The sequence below is a fragment of the Bombina bombina genome, chromosome 4 (genome assembly GCF_027579735.1).
Source record: "Bombina bombina isolate aBomBom1 chromosome 4, aBomBom1.pri, whole genome shotgun sequence".
In the NCBI taxonomy this organism is placed as follows: domain Eukaryota; kingdom Metazoa; phylum Chordata; class Amphibia; order Anura; family Bombinatoridae; genus Bombina; species Bombina bombina.
Window position 1 is genome coordinate 1,035,672,825 of NC_069502.1, and position 25,320 is coordinate 1,035,698,144.

Here is a 25,320-nt window from a genome sequence, read left to right on the forward strand (position 1 = left end):
TCCCAGATTGGGGCCCGCCCCTTCATGCCGATTTGCTTTTGGCGGGCTTCTTATTCTGCTTGGATTTCCAGGACTGAGCCAGCTTCCAAGTACTCTTGGGTTGCTCGGGCTTGGACGAGGATTGTTGTTGTTGGGATTTTTCAAAACGAAAGGAACGATTAGAAGATTGTCGTCCCTTAGACTTGTTCTTCTTACCTTGCGGTAGGAAGGCACCCTTACCTACGGTAACCGTAGAAATAATGGAGTCCAGGCCTAGACCAAATAAAATATTTCCCTTATAAGGAAGAGAAAGAAGTCTGGACTTAGAAGTCATATTCACAGACCAAGACTTCAACCAGAGCGCCCGGCAGCTAGGACCGCAAAGCCCTTTGTATTTAGGTGAATAATTTGCATGTTCACATCACAGATAAAAGAATTAGCAATTCTCAGAGCTTTAATTCTATCTTGAATATCCTAGAGGGGAGACTCCACTTCAATGAGTTCCAACAAAGAGTCGCACCAGTAGGTAGCCGCTCCGAAACATCTTTCTCAGAAAGGTTTCCATTTTCTTATCCATCGGTTCTCTGGACAAAGAACTATCCTCAAGAGGTATAGTAGTACGTTTAGCAAGCGTAGAGATAGTACCATCCACCTTAGGAATGGAGCCCCACAAATCCAGTTGAGAGTCCGGGACTGGGAACAACTTTTTAATAATGTTCGCCATCTTAACCGGCACAGGAAAAGTCAAAGGAACTTTCCTGTCTTTGTAAACTCTGTCTAATTTAGGTATCATAGGTTCTTCAGGCAGCGCGGCCTCTGGAACCTCTAACGTAGACAGAACCTCCTTTAATAAAAAACGCAAGTGATCAATTTTAAATCTAAAGGATGGTTCTTCCGCAGCAGGAGGCTTAGATGCTAAGGACTCCGACCCAGAAAGTTCACCCCCTGAAGCTACAGAGGTTAACTCATCATTAGATAACTGGGACATAATAGCTAAATCCGATAAATATTTAGATGACTCCGGGTCAGGAGAGCTATGTTTAACCTTTCTCTTGCGTTGTTAGAGCGAGGTAATGCACTGAGGGCTGCAGACACCGCTGTTTGTAACTGAGCGGCAAAGTCCGCAGGAGGAAGGCCCCCTCCGGATGGAGGATTAGATGTGCTACGGGGAACTGCATGTGGAGTGGATAATGTAGCAAGGGTAGTAATCTCACGGGACGCCGAGTCCTGAGAGGTAGACGGCTCAGAGGGACTAAGAGCATTAGCAGACTTGTCTCTCTTCTTAGACTTTATAAAGGTGTTTAGGCATGTGGAACATAATTGAGTGGACGGGAAAACCATGGCCTCCTCACAATATAAACAGGTATGATTTAGTACAGAAGGAGTACCTTCTAACATGTCAGAGTCCTCTATAGCTCAGGTTATACCCACAGAAGGACACAAATAAAAACGTTTTTTATTATTGTAAACTGCACCTTTATACACCCAATGGCTGAGGCCCTCACCACCTCCTAGACCCAGACAGTTAATAGAGGAAACGCTCTCCTCAGGTTCAAGTCTCAGCCGGAATGGAGGAAATGAACATAGACCACCCCGGTCAAATGGAGTGCAAGACCACAAGTACAGCAAGTAATTGAAGCTGTGCAACGAAATGAAAATTAAACTTAAAAGTGAAATCTGTTTGTTCCAGCCAAAAACACACAGTCTATCAGCCCAGAAAAAAATCACACAAAGCAGCATGTAAATAATTAATACAGTGATTAATTAACCCCAACTGTTCAATAAACCCCCTTCAGAGGATATCAACCAAAGTATAAAGGAGCCAAACTGTAACCCTGTTGTAGAGTTTTATGTTTAAAAATTGAAATGATCTTACCTCCAGGATCCATGCTGTGGATGAGAACACAGCCTCTCAAGTGTGACAGTCTTATAGCAGCGCTCCTGGCATGGACTTGAGTGAGAGAAAGCAGGCAGTGAAACTCGTTAACACTGATTGCTTAGGAGCTGTTAGAAGTAGCCTGGATGGTTTCGCAGAAAAACTTTCCCTGCATCTTCAGACTCTAACTTTCATCAATACTCTCACTGAGAGGTTGACATGACTACTTAAAACTCCAGTCCTATCTCGAAAGGAAGATGCCCTTGTTCAGGACTCTCCGAATCTTTTGACACTTCTCTCCACTTCCTAACTTGACGAAAGGCAAGGAATAACTGGGGTAATGAGGAAGTGGGAGGGATATTTAAGCCTCTGGCTGGGGTGTCTTTGCCTCCTGCTGGCCAGGTGTTGTATTTCCCAACAGTAAGGAATGAAGCCGTGGACTTTCGCTATCTTAGGAAGGAAATGTAATACATATACATTTTGTACGTTCTATTTTAAAAATGGTTCTACAGTGAAACAGCACAATCCATTTCCTGTATTACTCTAGGAATCTGAGTCTCTAAAATTAATTTTAGTGAAATCATGTAATAGAATAATAAAGAACAAGGTGAAATCTCCTCTTATATCATTATAAAGCTTAGTGAATATAGGTTTCTTATGTACTTTTTTTTTAACAACCAAAAAACACTAGATAGTTCAGAAAGACAAACTTAAAGGGACAGTACACTGTAAAATTGTTTTTATATGAATGTATTTTCAATGACTTGTTATACCAGATTCAGAGTATAACATTTATGAGAAATTGCATTTTTCAGTTTATTTGTGTATATGAAGTAGATGGTTTTGTGCTTTTAAACCACAGCCTATTACAATGGGTTGAGCTTCAGGTAATATCAGATCTCATTATGTTATCACTTTGTGTACACACACTTGCTTCCTGATCTTATATTTATCTAGAAAACTAAAGCTCAATACTTCGAGAGAACAATGGAAAATTATCATTTTATTACTTAACTATCATGCCCCCCACTGAGAGTGTAATCTCTTCTGCTGGCTGTGTTTACTTATGCTATTCAATAGAATATACTCCAGTATAGAAACTTTCAGTATAGGTTGGGATACCACAGGCTAAATCAGCTATTTCAAATGCCAAAATAGGGGTAAAGGAGCTACTTGTAAACAATTTAAAACACTCCAGCAGGTAGGGAAGAACATTTTTGGGTGAACTGTCCCTTTAATAATGCAACCTATTAATTGTATGAGCATAATATCAAATAACAGTTTTCAAACGGCTAAAGGTAAATTCTAATTTAACAATGAGAAAGTGTTTAAACTACTCAAGTATGTAAGCATATTTTAATTTTTGAAGCAGTTTTATGTTTCCAAGTATACTGTTTCCATTCCCCTTCAAGCAATGCTGCAATCAATAAATGCCTTTAAATAAGAAAGTATGACAAATGCCTTAAGACTGTTCTCACAGTCAGTGTAGATTACTGACTCAGCAATCTGACAACTTTTTACATGCTGCTTAAAGGGACAGTAGTCATAATTAGACATTTATGATTTCGATAGATCGTACAATTTTAAACAACTTTCCAATTTATTTCTATTTAATTTTCTTCCTTCTCTTGTTTTCTTTTGTGGAAAGTTTTATCTAGGTTCTAGCTGCTGATTGGTGGTTTCATTAATATACTGATTGTCAATGGCTCACCCATGTGTTCAGTTAGAAACCAGTAGTGCATTGCTGCTCCTTCAACAAATGATACCAAGAGAATGAAACAAATTTGATAATAGAATTAAATTGGAAAGTTGTTTAAAATTGTATGTTCTACCTAAATCATAAAAAATAAATAAATGTGGGTTTCATGTCCCTTTAACCCCTTCATGACCAGAGCACTTTTCCATTTGTTGACTGTCTGGGGCAGGGCTATTTTTGCATTTCTGCAGTGTAATTTTCCTCTTACTCATTTACTGTACCCACACATATTATATACCGTTTTTCTCGCCATTAAATGGACTTTCTAAAGATATAATTATTTTCATCATATCTTATAATTTACTATAAAAAAAAAGATAAAATATGATGAAAAAATGGAAAAAAAACACACTTTTTCAAACTTTGACCCCCAAAATCTGTTACACATCTACAACCACAAATATACTCCTATGCTAAATAGTTTCTAAATTTTGTCCTGAGTTTATAAATACCCAATATTTACATGATCTTTGCTTTTTTTGTAAGTTATAGGGCAATAAATACAAGTAGCACTTTGCTATTTCCAAACCCTTTTTTTGTCAAAATTAGCGCTAGTTACATTGGAACACTGATATCTGTCAGGAATCCCTGAATATCCCTTGACATGTGTATATATTTTTTAGTAGACAACCTACAGTATTGATCATTATTGATCTAGGCCCATTTTGGTATATTTCATGACACCATTTCACCACCAAATGCGATCAAATAAAACGTTCACTTTTTCACAAACTTTAGGTTTCTCACTGAAATTACTTACAAACAGCTTGTGCAAATATGGCACAAATGGTTGTAAATGCTTCTCTGGGATCCTCTTTGTTCAGAAATAGCAGACATATATGGCTTTCACGTTGCTTTTTGGTAATTAGAAGGCTGCTAAATGCCGCTGCGCATCACACGTGTATTATGCCCAGCAGTGAAGGGGTTAATTAGGGAGCTTGTAGGGAGCGTGTAGGGTTAATTTTAGCTGTAGTGTAGTAGACAACCCCAAGTATTGATCTAGGCCCATTTTGGCATATTTCATGCCACCATTTCACCTCCAAATGCGATCAAATAAAAAAAAATGTTCACTTTTTCACAAACTTTAGGTTTCTCACTGAAATTATTTACAAACAGCTTGTGCAATTATGGCACAAATGGTTGTAAATGCTTTTCTGGGATCCCCTTTGTTCATAAATAGCAGACATATATGGCTTTGGTATTGCTTTATGGTAATTAGAAGGGCGCTAAATGCCGCTGCCCACCACACGTGTATTATGCCAAGTAGTGAAGGAGTTAATTAGGGAGCTTGTAGGGTTAATTTTAGCTTTAGTGTAGTGTAGTAGACAACCCCAAGTACAGATCTAGGCCCATTTTGGTATATTTCATGCCACCATTTCACTGACAAATGTGATCAAATAAAACATACAATTTTAAACAACTTTCAAATTTACTTCTATTATCAAATTTGCTTCATTCTCTTTTTATCCTTTGCTGAAGGAACAGCATTGCGCTACTGGCAGTTAGCTGAACACATCTAGTTAGCCAATCACAAGAGACAAATGTGTACAATCACCAATCAGCAACTATCTCCCACTAGTGTATGATATGTGTGTATTCTTTTTCAACAAGGGATACCAAAAGAACGAAGCACATTTGTAAATAGAAGTGAATTTAAAATAATCTTAAAATGACATGCTCTATCTGAATCATGCAAGTTTAATTTTGACTTTCCCTTTAAGAACTGACCATTACAATTGCATACTGCATAATCAAGATAACTCAAAAGTAGCAATTTTGCATTTTTATATATTTATTCATATATGATTACCAATCTGCTGTTGCTTTATGCATTATGGGATCAAGTGATTGAGAAGTTTATATGGTGCAAGTTTAGATTACAGTCTACAGAATGAGCTTCATATCAAGTATGTATAACCTGATATCCAATATTATGTCATTTACCTGTTAAAATGGCCAAATGCCCTGGGCGAATGCACAGAACAAATGTATCATATATTCCAAAGTGTCCCTGAGCTAATTTACCCAACATTACTCAGCAATTCCCTTGAGTTAAATATTATATGAAATACATTTGTGGTGTCCAATTCTACAACAAGATGCCTTGCTCTAATAGCAGACTTTGTAGTTATATACATTTCCAGACCAAATAAAGAAACCTTCTGTCCTTTGAAGCTATAATTAAATACTTCTATATAGAGGTCAACAAAATAATGCAGTGTTAAGGTATGTCTGTGAATCCTAAATGGCGTTTTAATAATGAGTACAATAATTAATAATAAAGATTTCCTGAAGATAGTGCTCCAGTCCTGAAGATAAAGTTACCTGGCTGTCAGATATATCTATTTCCTTTCAATGTACTGGCTCAGTATGAAAAGAGATAGACCATTGTTGCTAAAAATGCAATTATATATATTTTACTTATAATTACCTGTGACACAAAGCCTGTTGCCTCTTCTACAGCCCAGCTACTAAAGGGTTAAAAGATGGTTTCTAGCTATGAGCCCCTTCATTTCTTTCTACCCTATTTTAACCTTTTAATAATGTGAAGCAAATTATGTGCCAGATTCCATCACAAAAGCACCCTTTTCAAGGCATTTTTCTAGATGCCTGGAAGTTTTTTAGTAAACCTGCAATACACCCTCTACCTATCCTGGCTATGCTACCTTGTGAGCATCCGGCTTGTCGTTCCTGCTGCATGTGACTGAAATGGACCAAACTTTCACAGAATGAGAGCTTTAAAATGATACCAAACACTTGGTATCCCTCTTGCTCCCTCTATAAGCCGGGTGCTTCACCATTAAAGGGACACCCAAGTCAAAATTAAACTGTCATGATTCAGATAGAGCAGGCAACTTTTCAATTTATTTTCATTAACAAAATGTGCACAGTCTTTTTATATTTACACTTTTGAGTCACCAGCTCTTACTGAGCATGTGCAATCATTCATAGAATATACGTATATGCATTTGTGATTTGCTGATGGCGGTCACATGACACAGGAGGAGTGGAAATAGACAAAAACATAATTTATGTAAGAACTTACCTGATAAATTCATTTCTTTCATATTAGCAAGAGTCCATGAGCTAGTGACGTATGGGATATACATTCCTACCAGGAGGGGCAAAGTTTCCCAAACCTCAAAATGCCTATAAATACACCCCTCACCACACCCACAATTCAGTTTAACGAATAGCCAAGAAGTGGGGTGATAAAAAAGTGCGAAAGCATATAAAATAAGGAATTGGAATAATTGTGCTTTATACAAAATCATAACCACCACAAAAAAAGGGCGGGCCTCATGGACTCTTGCTAATATGAAAGAAATGAATTTATCAGGTAAGTTCTTACATAAATTATGTTTTCTTTCATGTAATTAGCAAGAGTCCATGAGCTAGTGACGTATGGGATAATGACTACCCAAGATGTGGATCTTTCCACACAAGAGTCACTAGAGAGGGAGGGATAAAATAAAGACAGCCAATTCCTGCTGAAAATAATCCACACCCAAAATAAAGTTTAATGAAAAACATAAGCAGAAGATTCAAACTGAAACCGCTGCCTGAAGTACTTTTCTACCAAAAACTGCTTCAGAAGAAGAAAATACATCAAAATGGTAGAATTTAGTAAAAGTATGCAAAGAGGACCAAGTTGCTGCTTTGCAGATCTGGTCAACCGAAGCTTCATTCCTAAACGCCCAGGAAGTAGATACTGACCTAGTAGAATGAGCTGTAATTCTCTGAGGCGGAATTTTACCCGACTCAACATAGGCAAGATGAATTAAAGATTTCAACCAAGATGCCAAAGAAATGGCAGAAGCTTTCTGGCCTTTCCTAGAACCGGAAAAGATAACAAATAGACTAGAAGTCTTACGGAAAGATTTCGTAGCTTCAACATAATATTTCAAAGCTCTAACATCCAAAGAATGCAACGATTTCTCCTTAGAATTCTTAGGATTAGGACATAATGAAGGAACCACAATTTCTCTACTAATGTTGTTGGAATTCACAACTTTAGGTAAAAATTCAAAAGAAGTTCGCAACACCGCCTTATCCTGATGAAAAATCAGAAAAGGAGACTCACAAGAAAGAGCAGATAATTCAGAAACTCTTCTAGCAGAAGAGATGGCCAAAAGGAACAAAACTTTCCAAGAAAGTAATTTAATGTCCAATGAATGCATAGGTTCAAACGGAGGAGCTTGAAGAGCTCCCAGAACCAAATTCAAACTCCAAGGAGGAGAAATTGACTTAATGACAGGTTTTATACGAACCAAAGCTTGTACAAAACAATGAATATCAGGAAGAATAGCAATCTTTCTGTGAAAAAGAACAGAAAGAGCAGAGATTTGTCCTTTCAAAGAACTTGCGGACAAACCCTTATCTAAACCATCCTGAAGAAACTGTAAAATTCTCGGTATTCTAAAAGAATGCCAAGAAAAATGATGAGAAAGACACCAAGAAATATAAGTCTTCCAGACTCTATAATATATCTCTCGAGATACAGATTTACGAGCCTGTAACATAGTATTAATCACGGAGTCAGAGAAACCTCTTTGACCAAGAATCAAGCGTTCAATCTCCATACCTTTAAATTTAAGGATTTTCTGATGGAAAAAAGGGCCTTGTGACAGAAGGTCTGGTCTTAACGGAAGAGTCCACGGTTGGCAAGAGGCCATCCGGACAAGATCCGCATACCAAAACCTGTGAGGCCATGCCGGAGCTACTAGCAGAACAAACGAGCATTCCTTCAGAATCTTGGAGATTACTCTTGGAAGAAGAACTAGAGGCGGAAAGATATAGGCAGGATGATACTTCCAAGGAAGTGATAATGCATCCACTGCCTCCGCCTGAGGATCCCGGGATCTGGACAGATACCTGGGAAGTTTCTTGTTTAGATGGGACGCCATCAGATCTATTTCTGGAAGTTCCCACATTTGAACAATCTGAAGAAATACTTCTGGGTGAAGAGACCATTCGCCCGGATGCAACGTTTGGCGACTGAGATAATCCGCTTCCCAATTGTCTACACCTGGGATATGAACCGCAGAGATTAGACAGGAGCTGGATTCCGCCCAAACCAAAATTCGAGATACTTCTTTCATAGCCAGAGGACTGTGAGTCCCTCCTTGATGATTGATGTATGCCACAGTTGTGACATTGTCTGTCTGAAAACAAATGAACGATTCTCTCTTCAGAAGAGGCCAAAACTGAAGAGCTCTGAAAATTGCACGGAGTTCCAAAATATTGATCGGTAATCTCACCTCCTGAGATTCCCAAACTCCTTGTGCCGTCAGAGATCCCCACACAGCTCCCCAACCTGTGAGACTTGCATCTGTTGAAATTACAGTCCAGGTCGGAAGCACAAAAGAAGCCCCCTGAATTAAACGATGGTGATCTGTCCACCATGTTAGAGAGTGTCGAACAATCGGTTTTAAAGATATTAATTGAGATATCTTCGTGTAATCCTTGCACCATTGCTTCAGCATACAGAGCTGAAGAGGTCGCATGTGAAAACGAGCAAAGGGGATCGCGTCCGATGCAGCAGTCATAAGACCTAGAATTTCCATGCATAAGGCTACCGAAGGGAATGATTGTGACTGAAGGATTCGACAAGCTGTAATCAACTTTAGACGTCTCTTGTCTGTTAAAGACAGAGTCATGGACACTGAATCCATCTGGAAACCCAGAAAGGTTACCCTTGTCTGAGGAATCAAAGAACTTTTTGGTAAATTGATCCTCCAACCATGATCTTGAAGAAACAACACAAGTCGATTCGTATGAGATTCTGCTAAATGTAAAGACTGAGCAAGTACCAAGATATCGTCCAAATAAGGAAATACCACAATACCCTGTTCTCTGATTACAGACAGCAGGGCACCGAGAACCTTTGTAAAAATTCTTGGAGCTGTAGCTAGGCCAAACGGCAGAGCCACAAATTGGTAATGCTTGTCCAGAAACGAGAATCTCAGGAACTGATAATGATCTGGATGAATCGGAATATGCAGATATGCATCCTGTAAATCTATCGTGGACATATAATTCCCTTGCTGAACAAAAGGTAAGATAGTCCTTACAGTTACCATCTTGAACGTTGGTATCCTTACATAACGATTCAATATTTTTAGATCCAGAACTGGTCTGAAAGAATTCTCCTTCTTTGGTACAATGAAGAGATTTGAATAAAACCCCATCCCCTGTTCCGGAACTGGAACTGGCATAATTACTCCAGTCAACTCTAGATCTGAAACACATTTCAGAAATGCTTGAGCTTTTACTGGATTTACTGGGACACGGGAAAGAAAAAATCTCTTTGCAGGAGGTCTCAACTTGAAACCAATTCTGTACCCTTCTGAAACAATGCTCTGAATCCAAAGATTGTGAACAGAATTGATCCAAATTTCCTTGAAAAAACGTAACCTGCCCCCTACCAGCTGAGCTGGAATGAGGGCCGCACCTTCATGTGGACTTAGAAGCAGGCTTTGCCTTTCTAGCTGGCTTGGATTTATTCCAGACTGGAGATGGTCTCCAAACTGAAACTGCTCCTGAGGATGAAGGATCAGGCTTTTGTTCTTTGTTGAAACGAAAGGAACGAAAACGATTATTAGCCCTGTTTTTACCTTTAGATTTTTTATCCTGTGGTAAAAAAGTTCCTTTCCCACCAGTAACAGTTGAAATAATGGAATCCAACTGAGAACCAAATAATTTGTTACCCTGGAAAGAAATGGAAAGTAAAGTTGATTTAGAAGCCATATCAGCATTCCAAGTTTTAAGCCATAAAGCTCTTCTAGCTAAAATAGCTAGAGACATAAACCTGACATCAACTCTGATAATATCAAAAATGGCATCACAGATAAAATTATTAGCATGCTGAAGAAGAATAATAATATCATGAGAATCACGATGTGTTACTTGTTGCGCTAAAGTTTCCAACCAAAAAGTTGAAGCTGCAGCAACATCAGCCAAAGATATAGCAGGTCTAAGAAGATTACCTGAACACAGATAAGCTTTTCTTAGAAAGGACTCAATTTTCCTATCTAGAGGATCCTTAAACGAAGTACCATCTGACGTAGGAATAGTAGTACGTTTAGCAAGGGTAGAAATAGCCCCATCAACTTTAGGGATCTTGTCCCAAAATTCTAATCTGTCAGACGGCACAGGATATAATTGCTTAAAACGTTTAGAAGGAGTAAATGAATTACCCAAATTATCCCATTCTTTGGAAATTACTGCAGAAATAGCATTAGGAACAGGAAAAACTTCTGGAATAACCACAGGAGCTTTAAATACCTTATCTAAACGTTTAGAATTAGTATCAAGAGGACCAGAATCCTCTATTTCTAAAGCAATTAGAACTTCTTTAAGTAAAGAACGAATAAATTCCATTTTAAATAAATATGAAGATTTATCAGCATCAACCTCAGAGACAGAATCCTCTGAACCAGAGGAGTCATCAGAATCAGAATGATGATGTTCATTTAAAAATTCATCTGTAGGGAGAGAAGTTTTAAAAGATTTTTTATGTTTACTAGAAGGAGAAATAACAGACATAGCCTTCTTTATGGATTCAGAAACAAAATCTCTTATATTATCAGGAACATTCTGCACCTTAGATGTTGAGGGAACTGCAACAGGCAATGGTACTTTACTAAAGGAAATATTATCTGCTTTAACAAGTTTGTCATGACAATCAATACAAACAACAGCTGGAGAAATAGCTACCAAAAGTTTACAGCAGATACACTTAGCTTTGGTAGATTCAGCACTTGACAGCGATTTTCCTGTAGTATCTTCTGGCTCAGATGCAACGTGAGACATCTTGCAATATGTAAGAGAAAAAACAACATATAAAGCAAAATTGATCAAATTCCTTAAATGACAGTTTCAGGAATGGGAAAGAATGCCAAAGAACAAGCTTCTAGCAACCAGAAGCTATAAAAAATGAGACTTAAATAATGTGGAGACAAAAGTGACGCCCATATTTTTTCGCGCCAAGTAAGACGCCCACATTATTTGGCGCCTAAATGCTTTTTGGCGCCAAAAATGACGCCACATCCGGAACGCCGACATTTTTGGCGCGAAATAACGTCAAAGAATGACGCAACTTCCGGCGACACGTATGACGCCGGAAACGGAAATAGAATTTTTGCGCCAAAAAAGTCCGCGCCAAGAATGACGCAATAAAATGAAGCATTTTCAGCCCCCGCGAGCCTAACAGCCCACAGGGAAAAAGTCAAATTTTAAGGTAAGAAAAAATGGTCAAATCAAAATGCATTATCCCAAATATGAAACTGACTGTCTGAAAATAAGGAAAGTTGAACATTCTGAGTCAAGGCAAATAAATGTTTGAATACATATATTTAGAACTTTATAAACAAAGTGCCCAACCATAGCTTGGAGTGTCACAGAAAATAAGACTTACTTACCCCAGGACACTCATCTACATATAGCAGATAGCCAAACCAGTACTGAAACGAGAATCAGCAGAGGTAATGGTATATATAAGAGTATATCGTCGATCTGAAAAGGGAGGTAAGAGATGAATCTCTACGACCGATAACAGAGAACCTATGAAATAGACCCCTTAGAAGGAGATCACTGCATTCAAATAGGCAATACTCTCCTCGCATCCCTCTGACATTCACTGCACGCTGAGAGGAAAACCGGGCTCCAACTTGCTGCGGAGCGCATATCAACGTAGAATCTAGCACAAACTTACTTCACCACCTCCATCGGAGGCAAAGTTTGTAAAACTGAATTGTGGGTGTGGTGAGGGGTGTATTTATAGGCATTTTGAGGTTTGGGAAACTTTGCCCCTCCTGGTAGGAATGTATATCCCATACGTCACTAGCTCATGGACTCTTGCTAATTACATGAAAGAAACTTTAAAATTTGTCAGAAAAAAATCTACTACACATTTGAAGTTCAGACTAAGGGCTAGATTTATCAAAGCTGAGGCAGACAGGGGCGCGTATACGAAATTACGTGCAGGTAATCACCATTGCACACGAGCGAGTGATTGGCTGTGCGCGGCAGGAGCTGTCATCCTCCTCGGTCAGACTCGACCGAGGAGACTGACAGCTCGGTCGAGGTTAGGAAAGCGGCGGTCTGGTGACCGCTGCTTGTTAAATTACGGCGAGCAAGTTCTTGTGAGAACTTGCAGCCGTAGGGCTTTGATAAATCGAGCCCTAAGTGCTATTGCATTGTCTTTTATCATGCATTTGTTGATTATGCAAATCTACTGTATTTACTGGTACTTTAACCCCTTAGGTATCTGGAATTTCAGAGAAAAACTTGCACAAAAGACCAGAGCATTTTTAGAATTCTTTGCGATCACTCCATTTAAACAGAAATAGAGCCTTGCTTTTTTATTTACCTATTAAAACTATATATATTAGTACACAACCCCAGGTATTGATCTATGCCCATTTTGCGATCATATTAAAAAACAGAATTTATGTTTACCTGATAAATTACTTTCTCCAACGGTGTGTCCGGTCCACGGCGTCATCCTTACTTGTGGGATATTCTCTTCCCCAACAGGAAATGGCAAAGAGCCCAGCAAAGCTGGTCACATGATCCCTCCTAGGCTCCGCCTACCCCAGTCATTCGACCGACGTTAAGGAGGAATATTTGCATAGGAGAAACCATATGGTACCGTGGTGACTGTAGTTAAAGAAAATAAATTATCAGACCTGATTAAAAAAACCAGGGCGGGCCGTGGACCGGACACACCGTTGGAGAAAGTAATTTATCAGGTAAACATAAATTCTGTTTTCTCCAACATAGGTGTGTCCGGTCCACGGCGTCATCCTTACTTGTGGGAACCAATACCAAAGCTTTAGGACACGGATGAAGGGAGGGAGCAAATCAGGTCACCTAAATGGAAGGCACCACGGTTTGCAAAACCTTTCTCCCAAAAATAGCCTCAGAAGAAGCAAAAGTATCAAACTTGTAAAATTTGGTAAAAGTGTGCAGTGAAGACCAAGTCGCTGCCCTACATATCTGATCAACAGAAGCCTCGTTCTTGAAGGCCCATGTGGAAGCCACAGCCCTAGTGGAATGAGCTGTGATTCTTTCGGGAGGCTGCCGTCCGGCAGTCTCGTAAGCCAATCTGATGATGCTTTTAATCCAAAAAGAGAGAGAGGTAGAAGTTGCTTTTTGACCTCTCCTTTTACCGGAATAAACAACAAACAAGGAAGATGTTTGTCTAAAATCCTTTGTAGCATCTAAATAGAATTTTAGAGCGCGAACAACATCCAAATTGTGCAACAAACGTTCCTTCTTTGAAACTGGTTTCGGACACAGAGAAGGTACGATAATCTCCTGGTTAATGTTTTTGTTAGAAACAACTTTTGGAAGAAACCCAGGTTTAGTACGTAAAACCACCTTATCTGCATGGAACACCAGATAAGGAGGAGAACACTGCAGAGCAGATAATTCTGAAACTCTTCTAGCAGAAGAAATTGCAACTAAAAACAAAACTTTCCAAGATAATAACTTAATATCAACGGAATGTAAGGGTTCAAACGGAACCCCCTGAAGAACTGAAAGAACTAAATTGAGACTCCAAGGAGGAGTCAAAGGTTTGTAAACAGGCTTAATTCTAACCAGAGCCTGAACAAAGGCTTGAACATCTGGCACAGCTGCCAGCTTTTTGTGAAGTAACACAGACAAGGCAGAAATCTGTCCCTTCAGGGAACTTGCAGATAATCCTTTTTCCAATCCTTCTTGAAGGAAGGATAGAATCTTAGGAATCTTAACCTTGTCCCAAGGGAATCCTTTAGATTCACACCAACAGATATATTTTTTCCAAATTTTGTGGTAAATCTTTCTAGTTACAGGCTTTCTGGCCTGAACAAGAGTATCAATAACAGAATCTGAGAACCCTCGCTTCGATAAGATCAAGCGTTCAATCTCCAAGCAGTCAGCTGGAGTGAAACCAGGTTCGGATGTTCGAACGGACCCTGAACAAGAAGGTCTCGTCTCAAAGGTAGCTTCCAAGGTGGAGCCGATGACATATTCACCAGATCTGCATACCAAGTCCTGCGTGGCCACGCAGGAGCTATCAAGATCACCGACGCCCTCTCCTGATTGATCCTGGCTACCAGCCTGGGGATGAGAGGAAACGGCGGGAACACATAAGCTAGTTTGAAGGTCCAAGGTGCTACTAGTGCATCCACTAGAGCCGCCTTGGGATCCCTGCATCTGGACCCGTAGCCAGGAACTTTGAAGTTCTGACGAGAGGCCATCAGATCCATGTCTGGAATGCCCCACAGCTGAGTGACTTGGGCAAAGATTTCCGGATGGAGTTCCCACTCCCCCGGATGCAATGTCTGACGACTCAGAAAATCCGCTTCCCAATTTTCCACTCCTGGGATGTGGATAGCGGACAGGTGGCAGGAGTGAGACTCCGCCCATAGAATGATTTTGGTCACTTCTTCCATCGCTAGGGAACTCCTTGTTCCCCCCTGATGGTTGATGAACGCAACAGTTGTCATGTTGTCTGATTGAAACCGTATGAACTTGGCCCTCGCTAGCTGAGGCCAAGCCTTGAGAGCATTGAATATCGCTCTCAGTTCCAGAATATTTATCGGTAGAAGAGATTCTTCCCGAGACCAAAGACCCTGAGCTTTCAGGGATCCCCAGACCGCGCCCCAGCCTATCAGACTGGCGTCGGTCGTGACAATGACCCACTCTGGTCTGCGGAATGTCATCCCTTGTGACAGGTTGTCCAGGGACAGCCACCAACGGAGTGAGTCTCTGGTCCTCTGATTTACTTGTATCTTCGGAGACAAGTCTGTATAATCCCCATTCCACTGACTGAGCATGCACAGTTGTAATGGTCTTAGATGAATGCGCGCAAAAGGAACTATGTCCATTGCCGCTACCATCAACCCGATCACTTCCATGCACTGAGCTATGGAAGGAAGAGGAACGGAATGAAGTATCCGACAAGAGTCTAGAAGCTTTGTTTTTCTGGCCTCTGTCAGAAATATCCTCATTTCTAAGGAGTCTATTATTGTTCCCAAGAAGGGAACCCTTGTTGACGGAGATAGAGAACTCTTTTCCACGTTCACTTTCCATCCGTGAGATCTGAGAAAGGCCAGGACTATGTCCGTGTGAGCCTTTGCTTGAGGAAGGGACGACGCTTGAATCAGAATGTCGTCCAAGTAAGGTACTACAGCAATGCCCCTTGGTCTTAGCACAGCTAGAAGGGACCCTAGTACCTTTGTGAAAATCCTTGGAGCAGTGGCTAATCCGAAAGGAAGCGCCACAAACTGGTAATGCTTGTCCAGGAATGCGAACCTTAGGAACCGATGATGTTCCTTGTGGATAGGAATATGTAGATACGCATCCTTTAAATCCACCGTGATCATGAATTGACCTTCCTGGATGGAAGGAAGAATAGTTCGAATGGTTTCCATCTTGAACGATGGAACCTTGAGAAACTTGTTTAAGATCTTGAGATCTAAGATTGGTCTGAACGTTCCCTCTTTTTTGGGAACTATGAACAGATTGGAGTAGAACCCCATCCCTTGTTCTCTTAATGGAACAGGATGAATCACTCCCATTTTTAACAGGTCTTCTACACAATGTAAGAATGCCTGTCTTTTTATGTGGTCTGAAGACAACTGAGACCTGTGGAACCTCCCCCTTGGGGGAAGCCCCTTGAATTCCAGAAGATAACCTTGGGAGACTATTTCTAGCGCCCAAGGATCCAGAACATCTCTTGCCCAAGCCTGAGCGAAGAGAGAGAGTCTGCCCCCCACCAGATCCGGTCCCGGATCGGGGGCCAACATTTCATGCTGTCTTGGTAGCAGTGGCAGGTTTCTTGGCCTGCTTTCCCTTGTTCCAGCCTTGCATTGGTCTCCAAGCTGGCTTGGCTTGAGAAGTATTACCCTCTTGCTTAGAGGACGTAGCACTTTGGGCTGGTCCGTTTCTACGAAAGGGACGAAAATTAGGTTTATTTTTTGCCTTGAAAGGCCGATCCTTAGGAAGGGCGTGGCCCTTACCCCCAGTGATATCAGAGATAATCTCTTTCAAGTCAGGGCCAAACAGCGTTTTCCCCTTGAAAGGAATGTTAAGTAGCTTGTTCTTGGAAGACGCATCAGCCGACCAAGATTTCAACCAAAGCGCTCTGCGCGCCACAATAGCAAACCCAGAATTCTTAGCCGCTAACCTAGCCAATTGCAAAGTGGCGTCTAGGGTAAAAGAATTAGCCAACTTGAGAGCATTGATTCTGTCCATAATCTCCTCATAAGGAGGAGAATCACTATCGACCGCCTTTATCAGCTCATCGAACCAGAAACATGCGGCTGTAGCGACAGGGACAACGCATGAAATTGGTTGTAGAAGGTAACCCTGCTGAACAAACATCTTTTTAAGCAAACCTTCTAATTTTTTATCCATAGGATCTTTGAAAACACAACTATCCTCTATGGGTATAGTGGTGCGTTTGTTTAAAGTGGAAACCGCTCCCTCAACCTTGGGGACTGTCTGCCATAAGTCCTTTCTGGGGTCGACCATAGGAAACAATTTTTTAAATATGGGGGGAGGGACGAAAGGAATACCGGGCCTTTCCCATTCTTTATTAACAATGTCCGCCACCCGCTTGGGTATAGGAAAAGCTTCTGGGAGCCCCGGCACCTCTAGGAACTTGTCCATTTTACATAGTTTCTCTGGGATGACCAACTTGTCACAATCATCCAGAGTGGATAATACCTCCTTAAGCAGAATGCGGAGATGTTCCAACTTAAATTTAAATGTAATCACATCAGGTTCAGCTTGTTGAGAAATGGTCCCTGAATCAGTAATTTCTCCCTCAGACAAAACCTCCCTGGCCCCATCAGACTGGGTTAGGGGCCCTTCAGAAACATTATTATCAGCGTCGTCATGCTCTTCAGTATCTAAAACAGAGCAGTCGCGCTTACGCTGATAAGTGTTCATTTTGGCTAAAATGTTTTTGACAGAATTATCCATTACAGCCGTTAATTGTTGCATAGTAAGGAGTATTGGCGCGCTAGATGTACTAGGGGCCTCCTGAGTGGGCAAGACTCGTGTAGACGAAGGAGGGAATGATGCAGTACCATGCTTACTCCCCTCACTTGAGGAATCATCTTGGGCATCATTGTCATTGTCACATAAATCACATTTATTTAAATGAACAGGAATTCTGGCTTCCCCACATTCAGAACACAGTCTATCTGGTAGTTCAGACATGTTAAACAGGCATAAACTTGATAACAAAGTACAAAAAACGTTTTAAAATAAAACCGTTACTGTCACTTTAAATTTTAAACTGAACACACTTTATTACTGCAATTGCGAAAAAACATGAAGGAATTGTTCAAAATTCACCAAATTTTCACCACAGTGTCTTAAAGCCTTAAAAGTATTGCACACCAAATTTGGAAGCTTTAACCCTTAAAATAACGGAACCGGAGCCGTTTTGAACTTTAACCCCTTTACAGTCCCTGGTATCTGCTTTGCTGAGACCCAACCAAGCCCAAAGGGGAATACGATACCAAATGACGCCTTCAGAAAGTCTTTTCTAAGTATCAGAGCTCCTCTCACATGCGACTGCATGCCATGCCTCTCAAAAACAAGTGCGCAACACCGGCGCGAAAATGAGGCTCTGCCTATGCTTTGGGAAAGTCCCTAAAGAATAAGGTGTCTAAAACAGTGCCTGCCGATATTATTATATCAAAATACCCAAATAAAATGATTCCTCAAGGCTAAATATGTGTTAATAATGAATCGATTTAGCCCAGAAAAAGTCTACAGTCTTAATAAGCCCTTGTGAAGCCCTTATTTACGATCGTAATAAACATGGCTTACCGGATCCCATAGGGAAAATGACAGCTTCCAGCATTACATCGTCTTGTTAGAATGTGTCATACCTCAAGCAGCAAGAGACTGCTCACTGTTCCCCCAACTGAAGTTAATTGCTCTCAACAGTCCTGTGTGGAACAGCCATGGATTTTAGTGACGGTTGCTAAAATCATTTTCCTCATACAAACAGAAATCTTCATCTCTTTTCTGTTTCTGAGTAAATAGTACATACCAGCACTATTTCAAAATAACAAACTCTTGATTGAATAATAAAAACTACAGTTAAACACTAAAAAACTCTAAGCCATCTCCGTGGAGATGTTGCCTGTACAACGGCAAAGAGAATGACTGGGGTAGGCGGAGCCTAGGAGGGATCATGTGACCAGCTTTGCTGGGCTCTTTGCCATTTCCTGTTGGGGAAGAGAATATCCCACAAGTAAGGATGACGCCGTGGACCGGACACACCTATGTTGGAGAAAATGTGTTAACTTTTTCACAAACTTTGGGTTTCTGCACAGACATGCATGGCTTTGCCATTGCTTTGTGGTAATTAGAAGGCCGCTAATTGTAGCTGCGTACTACACTTCTGAAATAAATTCACAGCAGTGAAGGTGTTAATCAGGTAGCTTATAAGGTTAAGTTTAGCTTTAGTGACACCTTCCACTTCCTGATCTCTACCACCATCTTAGGTACTGGAAGACCAGTCTTCCTATATGAAGTTTTAAGGCAAATTTTTAATAAATTAATTTTATGTTTTATTTATTTTATTTTCTGCAGTGTAAGACCCCCTCTTAACCCCCCAATCTCCCTGATCCCTCCCAAACAGCACACTAAACTTCCCCCTCTAACTAGTGCCTGCCATCTTAGGTTGCCAGTACCCAGTTTTAATATATTTTTAGCTATCTGTTTTTTTTTTTTAAATCTATTAAATATTACATTTTCTGTAGTGCAGTGGACCCCTCACTCTCCCCACTACCCCTCCTAGCGATTGCCTAGTAGGGACCCCTGCTCTCCAATAAAATTTTCTGCAGTGTAGCGGTCCCACCCACTCCGATCTGCTTCCTCCCCCCTCCAGTGATGGGCCGTCCAGCCGTCTCCCTCCTGACCATCCCACACCACCAATGTACGACACCACTGCAACCCGATGCAGAGAGGGATACAGAGTATCTTCTCTCTTTATCGTAATCTCCTGCACTACTATTTCTGCACTGCCGCAATTGTGGTGAACTCGCAGATATCAGCTGTCAGCGAGATTGCGGCAGAAAGAGCCCAGGACATAAGGGTACTTAGGGGCCTTCAGGGGTTAAATTTATCGGACATAAAATAGGTGGGGTTAATTGCTATGCCGAGAGAGTATATCTTCTGGCGGGGTCTGGGCACAAGGGGGGAGAGCAGTGGGCAGTATGTAATTAACTTTTGTATGTTTACATTTTACACCTTGTACTGTATAAAAACCCTGTGTCTTGACCACTAAAATAAGTTACACTCTACTGTACTAAGCCTTGTCTGGTGTTTGTATGGGAGGGAACAGCTTCTTTCGCTAAAGAGCTTAATCACTGTGGATAATCACAGAGCTACTATGTGAGTGGCACTACTAAAAGTAGGAACACTGGTCCCTGAAGGTCTCTGGCGGGACTTGGAGAAGGGAGTGCTGCCCCGCAGGACTGCACTGGACCTCACCTCACGGTACAAGCTCTCTGGTCCCGTCACATTACTTATATAACTGGGAGCTGAAAGTTTTACTAAAATCTTAAAATAAATACTTTAAAGAGCCAACCAAATATAATTTGACTGGATCTCTCAGGTTTATAACAATCAGAATAAAGTGATCAGCATAAAGGAATGTAAAAACATTATCTGCTAGTCCTGCAAGCAACAGCTATAATGGACTTTGAAAAATATAAGGCAAGTTCTCATTCCATTTCATTCAGGCTTGTGATCTAGAAAATGCCTCATCAACAAGAAACAGAAACGCTACATTAAAATAGTTTCAAGGGGTTGGGAACCTGTACACACAGGAATACAGTATGTGCCAAGAATACTTGGAATACAGCAAGCTATTTTGCCACCTTAGGGAAAAATGCAGCTCTGCCTCACTGACAAGCATTTAAAATGCTACTTTAATCTTAAAGGGGCATAAACATTTGTCTTCTATTAACCTTAACATTTCTGTAAGGAAGATTTTGTAATAACTAAAATTCTCGCATCACAGATTTACTATTTATATTTATCACACATCTACTATTTATAGTTTTGAACTATATAATATTGTTCACATTATATGGCATTTTAATATTATTTTATCATTTAAAAAAAAAAAAATAACTATGAATTTTGTCCAGCATTCTAATTTTCATAAATCACCCATAATAAGTTATTAAATTAATTCGCCTTGATTACGAGTTGTGCATTAACAGGGGTGCGTTGCTAACTTGCAGTTTATTCTCACTGCTCACCTGCAGCGCTGTTATTACCTCTTTTCATCAACCCGCCGTTAACAGGCAAGAAGTGAGCGTAGAGCAAAACTGCGCTCCACACTGCACTCCAATACCAGCTCTGCTTAAGTGAGTGGTGAGCTGGTAATACGTGCTCGTGCACGATTTCCCCATAGACATCAATGGGGAGAACCGGCTTAGAAAAAGTCTAACACCTGCCAAAAAGCAGTGTAAAACTAAGTTACGCAGCCCCATTGATTCCTATGGGGAAACTACATTTATGTTTACACCTAACACCCTAACAGTCTAAACACCCATGATCTTACACTTATTAACCCCTAATTTGCCGCTCCTGACACCTACATTATACTTATTAACCCCTAATCTGCCGCTCCGGACATCGCCGCCACCTACATTATACTTATGAACCCTTAATCTGCTGCCCCCAACATCGCTGACACCTACATAATGTTATTAACCCCTAATCTGCCGCCCCCAACGTCGCCACCACTATAATAAACATATTAACCCCTAAACCGCCGTACTCCCGCATCGCAAACACTATTTAAATATTATTAACTAATCTGCCGCCCCTAACATCGCCGCCACCTACCTACATTTATTAACCCCTAATCTGCCGCCCCCAACGTTGCCGCCACTATATTATATTTATTAACCCCTAAATCTAAGTCTAACCCTAACACCCCCTAACTTAAATATAATTTAAATAAATCTAAAGAAAAATTCCTATCATTAACTAAATAATTCATATTTAAAACTAAATACTTACCTATATAATAAACCCTAAGCTAGCTACAATATAACTAATAGTTACATTGTAGCTAGCTTAGGGTTTATTTTTATTTTACAGGCAAGTTTGTATTTATTTTAACTAGGTAGAATAGTTAATAAATAGTTATTAACTATTTAATAACTACCTAGCTAAACTAAATACAAATTTACCTGTAAAATAAAACCTAACCTAAGTTACAATAACACCTAACACTACACTACAATTAAATAAATTCCCTACATTAAATACAATTAAATAAATTAAATAAAATTAGCTAAATTACCAAAAAAACAAACACTAAATTACAGAAAATAAAAACCAAATAACAAGATCTTTAAACTAATTACACCTAATCTAATAGCCCTATCAAAATAAAAATAAAATCTAATTGCCCTATCAAAATAAAAAAAGCCCACCAAAAATAAAAAAAAACCTAGCCTAAACTAACAATAGCCCCTAAAAGGGCCTTTTGCGGGGCATTGCCCCAAAAGAAATCAGCTCTTTTACCTGTAAAAAAATATACAAACAAGCCCCCCAACAGTAAAACCCACCACCCACACAACCAACCCCCAAAATAAAAGCCTAACTTAAAAAACCTAAGCTCCCCATTGCCCTGAAAAGGGCATTTGGATGGGCATTGTCCTTAAAAGGGCATTTAGCTCTATTGCAGCCCAAAGCACTAACCTAAAAAAAAACACCACCCAATACACCCTTAAAAAATCCTAACACTAACCCCGAAGATTCACTTACTGGGAGAAGTCTTCATCCAAGCGGCAAGATGTCCTCAACAAAGCCGGCAGAAGTGGTCCTCCAGACGGGCAGAAGTCTTCATCCAGATGGCATCTTCTATCTTCATCCTTCCGACGCGGAGCGGCTCCATCTTCAAAACATCCGGCGCGGAGCATCCTCTTCTTTCGATGGCTAACGAAGAATGAAGGTACCTTTAAATGACGTCATCCAAGATGGTGTCCCTTGAATTCCGATTGGCTGATAGAATTCTATCAGCTAATCGGAATTAAGGTTGAAAAAAATCCTATTGGCTGATCCAATCAGCCAATAGAATGCGAGCTCAATCCTATTGGCTGATTGGATCAGCCAATAGGATTGAAGCTCAATTCTATTGGCTGATTGCATCAGCCAATAAGATTTTTTCAACATTAATTCCGATTGGCTGATAGAATTCTATCAGCCAATCGAAATCTAAGGGAAACCATCTTGGATGACGTCATTTAAAGGTACATTCATCAAGAAGACGTCATTGGAAGAGGATGCTCCTTGCCGGAAGTCTTGAAGATGGAGCCGCTCCACGCCGGATGGATGAAGATAGAAGATGCCATCTGGATGAAGACTTTTGACCGTCTGGAGGACCACTTCTGCCGGCTTCGTTAAGGACATCTTGCCGCTTGGATGAAGACTCCTCCCGGTAAGTGAATCTTCGGGGGTTAGTGTTAGGATTTTTTAAGGGTGTATTGGGTGGGGTTTTTTTTAGGTTAGGGTTTTGGGCTGCAATAGAGCTAAATGCCCTTTTAAGGGCAATGCACATCCAAATGCCCTTAAAAGGGCAATGGGGAGTTTTTTTTAGTTAGGGTTTTATTTGGGGGGTTGGTTGTGTGGGTGGTGAGTTTTACTGTTGGGGGGGGGGGAGTTGTTTGTATTTTTATTTTTACAGGTAAAAGAGCTGATTTCTTTGGGGCAATGCCCCGCAAAAGGCCCTTTTAAGGGCTATTGGTAGTTTAGGCTAGGGTTTTTTTTATTTTGGGTGGGCTTTTTTTATTTTGATAGGGCAATTAGATTAGGTGTAATTCGTTTAAAGATCTTGTAATTTGTTTTTTATTTTCTGTAATTTAGTGTTTGTTTTTTTGATAATTTAGCTAAGTTTATTTAATTAATTTAATATAGGGAATTTATTTAATTGTAGTGTAGTGTTAGGTGTTATTGTAACTTAGGTTAGGTTTTATTTTACAGGTAAATTTGTATTTATTTTAGCTAGGTAGTTATTAAATAGTTAATAACTATTTAGTAACTATTCTACCTAGTTAAAATAAATACAAATTGCCTGTAAAATAAAAATAAACTGTACATTAGCTACAATGTAACTATTAGTTATATTGTAGCTATCTTAGGGTTTATTTTATAGGTAAGTATTTAGTTTTAAATAGGAATAATTTAGGTAATGATAGGAATTTGTATTTAGATTTATTTAAATTATATTTAAGTTAGGGGGTGTTAGGGTTAGACTTAGGTTTAAAGGGTTAATAAATTTAGAATAGTGGCGGCGACGTTGGGGATGGCAGATTAGGGGCTAATAGGTATAATGTAGGTGGCGGCGATGTTTGGGGCAGCAGTTTAGGGGTTAATAATATTTAACTAGTGTTTGCGAGGCGGGAGCGTGGTGGTTTAGGGGATAATATGTTTATCACAGTGGCGGCGATGTCTGGAGCGGCAGAATAGGGGTTAATAATTTTATTTTAGTGTTTGCGATGCGGGAGGGCCTCGGTTGAGGGGTTAATAAGTAGTTTATGGGTGTTAGTGTACTTTTTAGCACTTTAGTTATGAGTTTTATGCTACAGCTTTGTAGCGTAAAACTCATAACTAATGACTTTAAAATGCGTTCGGAATCTTGTCGGTATAGGCTGTACCGCTCTCTTATTGGCCTATCAGGAAAAACTCGTAATACCGGCGCAATGGAAGTCCCATAGAAAAAAGCCCTTACGAAATTTACGTAAGTTGATTTGCGGTAAGGCCAAAAAAGTGTGCGGTACACCTATACCTGCAAGACTCGTAATACCAGCGGGCGTAAAAAAGCAGCGTTAGGACCTGTTAACGCTGCTTTTTTACGCCCGCTGGTATTACGAGTCTTGCAGGTATAGGTGTACCACACACTTGTTAACGCTGCTTTTTTATGCCCGCTGGTATTACGAGTCTTGCAGGTATAGGTGTACCACACACTTGTTAACGCTGCTTTTTTACCTTAACGCACAACTCGTAATCTAGCCGATTGTATTTATTCAAACATTCTATAACCACGGGCTCTGTTACACACTGGGGGCCTGATATTCAAAACCTTGTGGGCATGGAGAGAAATCACACAAAATCTTTGGGATTTATTGGTTTTACCTTGTATTGTAATGTAAAAGTCTCTGATTCACATAAAGAGCACTACATAGCAACATAAGCATTTCCCAAGATAATGTTTTTTTAAGGGCCTCGCTTCTGAAGAAGGCCAATATCGCTACGAAACGTACCAGGCTCCGCCCCCCCCCCGCCATTCAGTATTCATTGCTTGCTTGCTTGCTAAACGGCGAAATAGCTGATCAGCTGCATGTGGTTTACCTTCTGCAGCAGCTGTGGATCAGGCTTGTGCTGTTAGCAAGTCTATGTAAATGGTTGTTGTTTTTATTCATTTCGGATACATTTTTTATGTGGTTTTATATACGTTATGGCCGTATTTGACCTTCCTGCTTTGTGATCTTTTACGGACATTTGTATATAATTACATGTCTGAATAAATATCCTTTGTATATAGTAGCCCCTGGCCCTGCCCCTTTTTACCTAAAGTTTAAGGACTTCTAACTAGCTGTACACGTGGAGGTGTAATCGCATGCCGTTTGAGTGTGTCCAAGGGAGCAGTTTGATTCAGGCAGGAGGT

The 25,320-nt window shown here is 40.2% G+C and overlaps 1 protein-coding gene across 1 annotated transcript in view; it reads right to left on the reverse strand.

Moving 5' to 3' along the window:
• Positions 1 to 25,320, reverse strand: part of SLX4IP (SLX4 interacting protein) — a 700,517-nt gene that overhangs the window by 345,376 nt on the left and 329,821 nt on the right. The window lies entirely within an intron of this gene.